The following is an 11,183-nucleotide window of genomic DNA, read 5'->3' on the forward strand; positions in this document are numbered from 1 at the left end:
CTCCTGTGCTTTTGTACAAGTAAATCCAGAGGCAGGATCTGTTAAAAAAAAAAATGTCCATTCTATTGAGAAATAAGTGAGATTTTATAATCAGCAGCTACAGACTGTGCAGAGTTTCTCAAAAAGAGAAACAAAGAAGAAAAACCACAAGACATCCACCAGACTTTCTCCAGATCTGCCCACTTCCTGTCATCCTAAGATTCAATGCACTTTTGTTGAAAGCCATCTAATAGGTAACTTAAAAACATTAGAACAAAAAATTTCAACCTGATGTGGCTGGTTTTCACATGGCTTCTCTTCTGTCCCACACCAACCCAGGACTGGACTTGACACTGCTTCACATTCCCTTGCAGAACTCCCTCACATATCACATCTTTAAAGAAAGAGGCTGCACTGAGACAGAGAAGAAAACTATTGCATGTAAACAAACTAAAACACCGCTAAGAAATGACCCCAATACCCATCATCTGTAAAATGAACAAGCAAAATAAGTGTAAGTGCAGAATGGAATTGCTACACAGCCTGAGAGTGAGTGATGTACAATTGCACAACAGCATGGGTGATCTCACAAACAACACTGAATCAAAGAAGTTGGGCAAAAACAAACACCTACTCTATGGTTCTACGTGGAATACAGAACAGGCAAAACTAACCCATGTTGTTCTAAGTCACAATGCTGGTTACCCTATGGGAGGGGTCCTGAGTGCAAGAGGACAAGAGGACAGCTTCTAGGGCTCTAGTTCTATGGGTGTGTTCTATTGGGGAATTTTTTTGTACAATTGCACTTTTGTTTGTATATTATATACCTCAATAAAAAGTCAAAAAGCCAGGCGTGGTAGCACATGCCTGTAATACCAAGCGGCTCAGGAGGCTGAGGCAGGAGGATGGTGAGTTGAAAGCCAGCCTGGACAAAAGGGAGGCGCTAAGCAACTCAGTGAGACACTGTCTCTAAATAAAATACAAACTAGGGCTGGGGATGTGGCTCAGTGGTCGAGTGCCCAGTGTAACCCTCCCCCCACACACACACACACAAAAAAAAATCAAAGAAACTTTATCAGACATTATTGCCCTTCCTAAAGTCCCTCCCGAGCTCCCTGAGCATCTCTCCTACCTTGTACTCAGAAGCCTTCTCTGGCTTCTCTGCTCCTGCTACACACACACCACCAGCCCTGTCCTGTGTAGCTCCCCAGAGGGGGCTGGTCTTCTGATTGTCTCTTAGACAACAACCTTGCCTGACCTTCTGTCCTATGCTTTTTCATAGTTTTCGTGAACAAAATGTTCTTCATCTCATCACATCCTCACCTGAAAAGCACGTTTGCAAACATTCATAATTTGGATTCACGAATCCTCTCCTCAGGGTATGGATTAGACAAGATTCCACTAATTTATAGTCCAAACTTCCTCCTGCTCCCTCCTTTCCTTCTCTCAGGGAAGTTAGACATTAAGTCCAAAGGGTGCATGAAGGGTGCATGTCTAGTGATAACATCTATGACATGAGTGTGAAGTATCTGTCTGGGTTTTGGATCCTCTCAGTCCTGCCTCAATAAAAAGTCAAAAAGCCAGTAAATACCTCCGCTCCTTTGCCCTTGGATAATACTCTAGGGAACTTGTATTATGTGGGATCCTGAGCTCCCCAGAGGAATTCAAGCTCAAGTTGCCCATCATTTGTAATTTGTTGAAATCCTTTATGGGTTGCCCTTCTTTCCCGATCTCAATTCTCCAACCCCCTATATCCCTTGAAGATGTCTCCTAGGTCATCTCCCAAATAGAACTGCTCCCCTTGAACCTCTCTGTTACAGAGTCCGAATCAAATCTGGGAACTAGAAACAAAAGTGGTGAACTACCTCACCTATAACACACACATGCCAATGTGCACACACACACACACACATACAATAAAGTATATTAGTGTGTGACAGATATCCCCTGAGGTGACTCCCAAGGAGTCATGGCCTTTGCATAAATCCTCCCCTGAGTATGTATGTATGTATGGAACTTGTGACTTCCTTCTATCCAATTGAATATGGCAGAATTGATAAGCTGGTCACTCCTAGGATTACGTTCCATATAGTAGACCAGGGAAAGACTACTGCTGCTTGGAAAGAAGCAGACTGCCATGTTTGAGACACCTGAGAAGATCATAGGACAAAACTGCCGTTGTCCTCTAGAAGTTGGGTCTGATCTCCAGCAAGAAAACAGGGACCTCAGGCCTGCAACCACAAGGAAAGAAATTCTGGCAACAACCAGAGTAATTCTGGAAGTGGATTCTTTTTGTGTCAAAGCTCCAGATGAGAACGCAGCCCTGCTAACACCATGGTTGCAGCCTCATGAGACCTCGAGCAAGAGGACCCAGGTAAGCCATTTCTGTGGGTTCTGGACCCACAGAAATCCTGAGATTAATAAATGTGAAGCTAATGAAATCATTATAAATTGGTGGTAATTTGTTAACAACGATATAATTCTCCATGCAACCTTTGGACCAGAGATGAGGACTCATTTCTCCTTACTCCCTAGGACCTTGCTGGCAAGGATCTGGCATCAAAGGCATCTCCAGTTCCACTTTAGTCTGATTTTTATCATCTGAGGACAGCCAATACTGCTGTGCTTTCTTATTCCTCTTGAATTGTTTTCACTAAAAGTGAATATTCAGATGGCCCAACAATTCTCTGGTGAAGGCAAGTTTCTTCGATAATGCCTCCATAAATTCCTTCTGGAGGGCTTGATCCAGCAGAGCCCAATTTTCCCATTGACATGACCAGGTCAAGGTTCACAAGATCTGGTTCCAGGCTCTCATTGCAAAAGTCAGCTGTGTTGGAATAGAGGACATGAATTTCTTTCCTTACTGAACATGTATGTCAAAGATTTATATCATGAATTCAGGCAATCCTCCAAAATACTGTAAGGCAGAGAGGTTCTCATCTCTGCTATGAGAAGTTTAACAGAATTATTTGGCAGCTCTGCATGATGGGTTTCCAAAAACTGCCCTCCAGCTGCGGAGGCTGAACTGTGTTTGTCTCTTCTCGTTCTCCCTGATATCTGCTTTCTCTAACATTTCAGCGCTCTTTCCAGTCAAGTTGCAAGGATTTCTTTCCTGGGGGTTGGTGGGATGATGGGGTCATTCTTCTTATCATCTCAGCATTTCCATTCAGCTGAGTGAATTTTTATCCTGTCTGTCCACCTGCCAGCTCCCATGTCTGTTGGTTGTCCCCAGTTTGGGCAAAAGGCATGCTTTTGCAACTCAGGCCACAATTATATGTATTCATGTCCCAAGAAGAGGATCCATCTTTAAAAAAAAATGGATGAAGTTAGCATCTTAAAAAGTCATCTTCTAGTTATTTTTCACCTCTATTACCACACCAGAAATCAAAATAAATAAATAAACAAATATCCTAATAAAGTTTTATTAGCCTTTTCTGTGAATGATTTTGCAAACCATTGTATATTTGTCCCACTTTAAAATGGTCTCCCAGTAGGTTCCTTTAAACTCCATCTCATCACAGTCCACAGGTTTTTTTCCCAGATGTGCAGTAGTTCTGAGCCTCCACATCACCCCTGCATGTGAATCCTTCCCAGGGCAGCTCTCTGCTAAATTCTGGATGATTGCTGCCATTGCTCTTGGTCTCACTATTGTTCAGCCTATAAGAGGATGGCTAGGCATATTCAGCTGACGTATTGGGTTCACCTCTGGGGAAGGCGACTTGGCCAAGGGTGGCTCGTGGGTGGGCTCTAAGCTCACCACTCTCTCAGGTTCCCTACTCATGCTCTACCAGGAACCCAAAGCCCAACCACTGTGTTGAGAGAGTGACTTTCCTGGAGCTGGCTGACTCAGTCACAAGCTGGGCTGAGGCCATTTTCCACTCTCTGGAGCACAGCTACTATCCCTGCGCTGGAGCTGCTGATGCAGAGTCACTTCTTTCCTGCAACAACTTTTCATAATGAGACTCAGGAATTTTAATCAAGTCTCAGAACTTTCTGTTAAATTCTTATCCTAGAACAAAGACTGCCTGGAGCAGCATACCATTGAGGACAGCCTTCAGATTTGTTCTCTTGAACTGGCACAGTTGGTGTCACCGTGTTCCCATTGAATACCTGCCTTGACAAACAATTTCATTAAATCTATTTGATGACCCCTTACAAAGTCATATATTTTTGCATTTTCCAGATAGGAAAGATTGTTTAAAGTCACACAGACATCAGTTGGTAAAGCTGAGATTGGGACCCAAGTATGTTTGACTACAAAATTCATTCTTTTTCCTTGTCTATGAACATGAAAGAAGAGAATTATGGAGACTTGTCTTCTGAACCTAAAACACCGAATGGTGTTTTGCAAAACCTTGTGTTCTGTAGGAATATTTTGTGTTTGCTGCCAATTTTCTGGGGAAAAATAATCTTTAAAAAATTATATTTAAAAAGTGCTTGAGGTATTATTGACATAAAATACTATATATTTTTTATATGTACAACTTGATGTGTTTAAAGAAAACCATCATGCTACTCAATGTAACAAAGTTGTGCATTGTCTCCCAATGTGCCCCCTCTGCCCCTTTTTAAGTCTATTTTCATTTTGCTGATAATGTGTGGGGGAAAACAAAGGAAATTTCTAGATTACTTTGGTTACTTTGATTACTTTCTGAGTAATTTCCAGAGATTTTCATGCTGTTTTGCATTTATGATAAGATTCCCTGGCGCCAAGTGATGTACCTACTTGAATTATGAGCTCACTTCCCAAGTGTCGTGATGTAGAGGTCATGGAGAATGAAAACCCCACGTGGTCTGGATAGAGAAAAATAAACTGATGTTTGAGCCAGAGTGATTGTTGAACTCCAAGAGAACCTGAACCACAGCAAGACATTCCAGGCTCCTTTCATAAGCCAAGTTTAGTTACAGCAAACTCACATCATCTAAGTCAAATTGCTGTGAGTTTGAAATTTACTAGAAATGTAGTTTATTTCTACTTACTATGTCATTTTTTGGTTTTATAAGAGCCACAAGCTTCAAGGATATATTTCTTAGTTTCATGATTGCCTATTTTTAACATAAGAAGATGATTTTCTCATATACTGGAGATCTACAAAATTCTTTCTCTCTATAAAATATGAACATGATTCAAGTTTTAAAATGTTTTAAAATAAAAGTCCAAAAGCTTTACCTTTTTTGGAAAAAAAAAAGATGAGCATGTCATAAAAATGAATTCTAAAAAAAATACAAAGAAAGTAAATTTTTAAAAGTGTACTTCAATCCCACTACTGCAAAAATAAACATTGCTAATGATGAGCATGGTTCTAAATATCTCTCTACATACATGCAAATGGAAGGGGAGGGAAATAATTTTACAGATATGAGATTATACCAGATACAACATTTTAAACAAAAGTGTCAAGTTTGGTTTTTATAGAAAAGAAATAACTGCGCAGTGAAATTAAAGGAATTCAAGTTTGGATAAATGTTCTTTCTGATAGAAAATATTACTATCTGAAGAATCATTTAAAAACAATCTTGAGAACCCTAGCAACTTTTATTGTAAGAAATGCACATTTCAATTCTAGAGAGTACCTATTAGCTCCTTACTAAAAAAAATGAGATAATTCATACATTTGTACTTCATTTCCTCCCCTTCATATTTCTAATATTGTATTAATGTTTTTCATGTTGTTGAGGTTAAAAACACTTGCATACTATTCCATTACCATAATTCACATAGTTGCTCAGTCCTAGTTTTATGGAGTCAATGAGTACCAAGAGTGACAATCTTGATTTTAATTAATCACTACTGTTATTTTGAATTATGTTTTTTCCATTGCTGAGCTCTTTATTTTGCTTTCTCTTTTGATTGTTTATATTTCGTCACTGGATATTCTTTCCAGGAAAGAGGCTCATAGGGTCTGGATCTCCTGAGATCTTGCATGCTTCAGTGTTTAGTACCTTTTTACTTTGTGTATACAACTATTGGCTATATTTCTTTCCTTCACAAGTTTTTAAGTGTTACTTCACTGATTTTTTTGATATAGGGTCTCACTACCTTGCCCAGACTGGACTCCAACTCCTGGGCTCAAGTGATCCTGCTGACTTCGCCTCCTGAATGTCTGGACATTTTTACTTCACTGAATTTTGACATTGAGCATTGCTGTCAAGAAGTTGGAGATTAGCAATATATTTTATACATTTGACTTTATTTTTGCCTGCATATCCACTGGGATTTTTTTTTTTAATCCTCAGATCTGAGAAGTAAAAATTGGATCATCTTTTCAAGGGAACATTTGTGTCTTTTCAGTGAGTAGATTCTATTCTGGAGTTCAGATTTTCTTATACTTTATCTTTGAAATTTTTTTTTCTGTTCTGTATGTTCTGGTCTCTTCTTTAGGAACAAAAAAAATCACACATTTATTCTTTTATGTTTTCCATACCTGTCACCTTTTCTTTAACACTTAAATATGTGAGGATATTTTTCTTTATGTGATTTCCTCCAGCCAAGTCACCATGCTACGTCATTTTCTTAGAAATATTTTTCTCCTTTTAATCGTTGCTATTCTAGCTCTCATCTTAGTGCTACATTCATTCTGTGTGAGTCAACTTTCCATTACTATAACAAATATCTAAGAAAAAAAAATTTACAAAGAGAAAAGGTTTACTTTGATTCACAGTTTTAGAGGTTTTAGTGCATGATTGATTGAACCCCCAAAGCTTTGAGCCTTTGGTGGCATATCATGGTAGGAGCATAAGGCAGGGTAAAACTGTTTACCTCATGGTTGGGTAGCAAAAAGAAAAGAGAAAGAAGAAGAGACTGAGGACCCATAATCCCCTTGGAAGGCATACCCTCAATAAACTGAAGATTTCCCACTAGGCCTCACCTTTTAAATGTTATATCATCTTCCAAAAAGGATCACACTAAGGATCAAGCTTCCAAACACATGAGCCTTTGGGGAACATTTAAGGACCAAACTATAGCACTTTCTTTCTTTCTTTTTTTCCTAGAATTCTCTTGTATTTCTCTTTCCATCTCTTTTGGAGAGTTAGTCATGGAGTGCTTACCATATTATCTGTAATTTATTTGAATAAATGTGGAATTATTTTTCTGATTTCTCCTTGTTTCCTCCTTAAGCAATTCCTCTTGGGATAGATTTTTTTTTTTTTTTAACCTTCTAGGTTAATAATCTCTTCTTCACTTTTTTTTCTTTTTTTTTTTGTGGTGCTGGGGATTGAATCCAGGGCTTTGTGCATGCAGGACAAACACTCTATCAACTGAATTATATCCCCAGCCTTCCTCTTTTCTTTTGCAATAATTACTCATAGGTGTTGTGATGATTTAATTTTAATTATTAATGTAGAAAAAAATTGTGTTTCAAAGAAAATCTATGCATTGCCTATAACATACCATTCTAGGTTATTAGATTCTAGACCTGTTCCTTGTCTAAGTGTGATCCTCAGAAATTTTTGAAGCAATAATGGTTTTAATTAGATGCAATCAATCAGGTATTTACTATGTATTTACTGTGGTGTAGCACTATATTCTAGAATCTTAAACAGCCTTAAATTCAAAGCAATACTCTCAAATCTAGGCTTCCACCTCAGCTTCCTCTTTGCCTGAACTTTATCCCTAAATCTTCCTTTCCAATTGCCTGCATGGGGCCCTCAGGCTGCAGGGTAGGGCCTTAAGCCTGGTCATAAACTTCTACTTTCATAATCTGTTCACCTGTGCTGTGTTGTTTGCAACATAGCCCGGATTGACTGACTTTAATAAAACATATCAATCCTTCATTAAGGTGTATGTTCTTTTATTTTATGGTCACGGTTACTTTTATAAAAGTTCCCGATGACTTCAGAGACTGATCCTGGATAGGGAATACTATGACATGTTCATGATACAAATGAACAAGAGAGCATTGGAGACGGAGGGATTGTTCATTCCAGGGTTATCAACTTACCCTCAGGGGCAAAGTGCAACACACCCACTTTGTTTGGATCACACCTAGTTGAAAGAAATAAATTTTAATGCTAGCTTCCCAATCCTAATTTACCTGACACCAGAGCACTGCACTTATTCACACCTAAGACCCTGTAAGTGCTGGAGTTTAGATCAAGGACCTCATTTTACAGATAATGAAACTGAGGTTTGGGAAAGAGTCATATATCAGAAATGGCAATTAAATAGGCAGAGGCCGTGTGCTCTAGCAGCTAGGAGAAAGAGGCTAGCAGAAGCAGGATAGGTGCCTAGAGGTGGAGGGACACTTCATCGTCAATAGCAGTTGGAGGAGTTCTGGGGATTTCCGCTACAAGTCATGATGTGTTTTAAAGGAGGAAGAGTGATTAATCCACGGGTTTCTCACTTCACTTCACGGGGGCTCTTTGAGAAGTTGCCAGGGTTAAGTGCCTTGGTATTTTGGTTAAGAAAGTAGGTACAGGGTCACTCAGCTAGTCTGGGGCTGTCAGATCCAGAACAGCTTAACTCCAAACCTTAACAGCTTAACTCCTACTGTAATAAAATGCAGTAGGCCCAGGCTGGAGTCTTAACCTAAGCGGGCTCTTCTCAGGAAGTAACTCCTATCTAGAGTGTACACAGGAGGGCAGGGCTTGGATGGAAAATAATGAGTTCTGATGAGGGAAGTCCTGAGGATTGGTGTAGAACAAATTTTATCCCATGCAGATATGATTGTGCCAAAACAATCCCCCAAATTATGTGTAACTATAATGCACTAATAAAAACAAAACAATTATTCTGACAAGGGATGAGGATGAGAGGGACGCAACATGATCAGGGTGGGCTTTTGTCAATAGATAGATTTAAACCTGAAGTTTTTTTTTGTTTTTGTTTTCCCTTGTTGGTCACAGTCCTTTACCAGACATGTGTGGTACAACTGTTTCCACCCATTCTCCAGCTTGTCTTTCAGATTTTTTACAGTGTATTTTAAGAGCAAAGATTTACATTTCGAAGCCAAATTTATCAATGATTTTTTTTCTTTTATGCCTTGTGCTTTTTGTGTCCTAAGAAATGTCACCTGAGTTCACACACAAATTTTCACACATTTTTAATCTAAAAATCAATGGTTTGTGACTGTCTTGATGTGATCAGGTTACTTTGTACTTATTGATTCAATGGCTACAAAGACTTCACATAAATAAATCTGGTGGAAGTGCTCATTGTACTTTTGAGATAATGCTCAGTCTGCCCTTTCTTGGCCATCTTGTGTCTATACTGCCCCCTCCGTCCACAGAACCTGAGGGAACCCACAGTTTTCCTGTTGCAGTCCTCCCATACTCCAGTAGAGGGGGCTAGATTATAGTTTGGCAGCTACTGTGGTCTAGCAGCTAATTATGACTGCTCCTGTGACTTCCATAGAGGACAATAATGTTTGTCCTCATTCCAAACTCTTCTCATATCTTAACTAATTTAATGCACAAATCCCTGAGAAAAGAAGACAAATATTGAGAAATGAAGCTCTATGTCACACAACCAGTTTGGGAATGTCAGACAGATCCAGACAGATCCTCTGTTCTTCTTACTGTAATTCACTGCCATGGGTTGAGATGGGAATCTTACGTAACTGGACCCATCTCATGAAATAACACCTACCTGAATTTTCTCTTTCTCACATCAGGTGCTTCTCCAGTTTTAGTTTAGACTCCCAAGTCTCAGGTCTTGTAGTGGAAAACTAGGATAGAATTTCTCAAAAGACTCTTGGCTATTTGGGTAAAGAATCACTCTGACCCACTCTCAGCCCATGTATGTCAGCAAAGTCCCAGAATAGGGCTGTGGAGTTTGTGCACAATACAAGGATACACAGCTAAGAGGGCAAATGGTGGCTAAAATCCAGTCTGCTTTGGTCCTATGAGCCCATGGGTTTGTTTTTTCCCATTAAAATAAGGAGTGATCCCTTTTCAATTTCTACCAAGTCATCATGTGGGCTAGGAGTGGTCCTCTCTTTCCAGGAAAGCAGAGTAAATTCCTGAGCTGTAGAGGAGTTACATGTGGTATAACTTGGCCAACTTAATCATCACATTCTATCCTCCTGGCTGTGGTGATTGGTTTGGGGGAATGATATATAACTCAGGTCAGGCTATTCCTGGCTAATGAGACTTCATTTGGAGGCTTTTGTGTGAGGGATGAGGACCTCTCTTCTGGTAGGGATGAGTGCTGGAGCTGCTATAGCCATCTTGCAACTAGATGGAGCCTGATAATGAAGCTAATTCCCAGCAAAAATGACCAAAAAATGAACAGAGAAAACCTTAACCTTGAACTTGACAGCATTATGTTAAGAAAAAGTAGCCAGACGAACTCTAGATAGGGCAAAGGGGTGGGAGGGGAAGGAAGGAGGCATGGGAGTAAAAAAGATGGTAGAATGAGATGGACAGCATTACTCTAAGCGCATGTATGAAGACACGAATGGTGTGAATATACTTTGTACACAACCAGAGATATGAAAATTTGTGCTGTCTATATTAATATGAATTGTAATGCATTCTGCTGTCATGTATAACAAATTTGAATAAAAAACAAATAAAAAACATATAAGTAAATAAAAATAAAATTTTTAAAAAGTAACCAGACTGAGAAAGTTGGGTGTTGTATGTTTTTTCTCATTATGTGGAAGCTAGGGAGAACAAAGAGGGAAGAGGGTATGAAGGAATCTTTTGAAAACAGAAGGAAAACTAGTTGAATAGAGGAAACAGACCAGGGAAGGGAGGAGATGAGGGAAAGGAGAGGTACTGGGGAATGGAATTGGCCAAATTATGTTATGTGCATGTAAAATATGTCACAATGCATCCCACTATTATGTATAATTATAATGCACCAGGAAAAAAACATTTAAGAGATGTAATTTCCAATGCTCCTGTGGTTTAAAGCTATATATACATCTGCTATTTTATGAAACCTCAGCACATTTTCAAACTACTTGAATCTGTTTTTTTCTGTTTACAATCCTAATTAGCCCCCCCACCCAAAATTTTACTTTCTTTGAAAAACAAAAAAGAAAACCTATCCTGGTGATTCTATTGAGCCATTGGTCAAGTTATACCTGAATCTCCCATCTATTTATAGAATGTGAAATAGCATAAACAAATAAATTCTCTTCTCATTTGGTTGTCATAAGCTATTCCATACACACCCCAACACATTTCTATTTCCTGCAACCTTCTTGGCCTTATATTTTCACTACAGAACCTTCCATCTTCTCATACTGTATTTT

The sequence above is a fragment of the Marmota marmota genome, unplaced genomic scaffold (genome assembly GCF_001458135.2).
Source record: "Marmota marmota marmota unplaced genomic scaffold, marMar, whole genome shotgun sequence".
NCBI lineage: Eukaryota > Metazoa > Chordata > Mammalia > Rodentia > Sciuridae > Marmota > Marmota marmota.